This window comes from Alligator sinensis, unplaced genomic scaffold, assembly GCF_000455745.1.
Source record: "Alligator sinensis unplaced genomic scaffold, ASM45574v1 scaffold469_1, whole genome shotgun sequence".
Classification (NCBI taxonomy): Eukaryota; Metazoa; Chordata; order Crocodylia; family Alligatoridae; genus Alligator; species Alligator sinensis.
This window is the reverse complement of record NW_005841934.1, coordinates 1,883,033-1,884,883: the sequence shown is the minus strand read 5'-3', so window position 1 is coordinate 1,884,883 and position 1,851 is coordinate 1,883,033. Positions and strand designations below refer to the sequence as shown.

At 45.0% G+C, this 1,851-nt stretch overlaps 1 protein-coding gene across 1 annotated transcript in view; it reads left to right on the top strand.

The window, feature by feature from the left end:
• The window catches only part of PTPRG (protein tyrosine phosphatase, receptor type G), a 349,654-nt gene that overhangs the window by 140,456 nt on the left and 207,347 nt on the right, over window positions 1–1,851 (top strand). The gene's annotated exons all lie outside the window — the stretch shown is intronic.

The following is a 1,851-nucleotide window of genomic DNA, read 5'->3' as shown; positions in this document are numbered from 1 at the left end:
TCTTTCCTGCTTATGCAGGGGGTCGGACTCGATGATCTATTGAGGTCCCTTCCGACCCTAACATCTATGAATCTATGAATTGAAAGGGAACTTCTAGCTGTATGGGAAGTAATTACCAAAGCAGTGCTGATAGGGTCAAGTGTCCAAGATCAGCCAGGTGACTTTAAAGCCTGGTCTCAGAAATGATATGGAGAGGTAGTTGGGGTCTTAGTCTTAAGTGAAGCAGGTGGCAACTTAGAAAGTAACTGGTTCAGAGACATGAGCTTTTATAGGCCACCATCTACCTCATCAGATGCTATCCATGGCCCAGGGGGGAAGGTGATGTATGGTCTCAAAGTGCTTCAGTCATATTTGAAAACAGGGCTTGGGGAGCCTGAAGTGCTCAGAAGTTTTTCATGTGTTGTGCATTATTACGTGTTTGGTATTTTTTATGTCAGGTTAACAAGTTGTTTTCACTTCAGATGGGTCCACGCCATTCACGGTTCTGATTTTCAGAAAGCACGGCATTGGCCCATTTTCAGAAAGGAGCTGATCCTGAAGCCCCTCTTGAAACAAATCTCTCATTGACTGTACTGGGAGACTCGAACAGTAGCAGAAGGCGATAGCTGGCAGGCTTGCTACTCCTCTGCAAGGCTGGACCTTTTAAAATGTAAGAGATTAGCAAATGTCACAGCCTAAAAGCAAGTTTGCATTTAAATGCTCATCTAAATTGCCCCCAAATTTACCAAAAACAATTACTAAGGAAGTTCTGACATGGGAAAAATCTGTATCTAAACAAAGATCTTCGGTTTTCCTGGAATAGTATTTAATAACTCAATTCTCTCTAGTGACAGTACATGGGGAATTAAAGTGGCCTTTGCTAATAATACGCGTAGAATCAAGAGCTACATCAGATTTAAGTCTCGATTAGGCAGATGTCATAGATGATTTTGAAAAGGCTTTTTAATTTTCCCTGATTGCCATCAACACACGATGCATTTTGTCCAGTTTAAGTTGTAGCATTTGTATGTGATGATCTGTGGAGTATGAAACCTAGGGATCTGTTAAGCATCCTGCGTTAGAGCAGGCCGGAGGAGGCAAGAGGACGTCCTTACAGCCAGACTGGGTAGCACCAGTGATCAACCATCCCCATTGCTTGAGTAAAATGGTACTTTCTGGAGTATCTGTGATTTGCTTATTTACATCACTTGCTCATTTGGAAGGGTAAAACATGCACGTAGGGGGGACCAGGCTGCAGTGTGCAATCCACTGGTTCATGCCACATTTGCCCTGTATGTGGTACGTTTGACACACATGTGTGATACATTAGTGTATGCACATGCACGCCTTCAGGGAGGTTGTTGCAGGGGGGAACTCGCTAATTTATCAGGATGCGTTAGCGTGCATCGGATTCACTCTGTCCCTCCAGTTTTACTCCTCCGAAACCATTCATGTTGTGTGTGCATCTTAAACGACTCCAGCCAGGTTGCGGATGAAATCCTGGGCAACCGGCTTCTTCCCTCACTCCTGCTGGCCTAGCTTCACATCCCCAGCGGGAGGCTGAAGCCCGAAGAACCTAGAATCAGCATCATCTTCACGCTTCTTCTTTTTGAAATTTTTACAAGTCCGTAAAAGCATCACTGTGAGTGAACGGATGTGGTCTTGAGTGGGTCCAGAGGACTCATATTAGCGTCTCGTTTTTTTTGCCAGCTTCTGAGCATGCATACGATTTAGCAGTGAATGCTCATTACCTGCTGGGAGGAAGACAGTTGCACAAACAGACTTGCGGTGCTCTTCTGAACTTTAAACGCTGCTCTGTGGAAACAAAAGTGTGTTGGGGAGGGAGCGTGACAGGGAAGTGTCGGCTCCTTG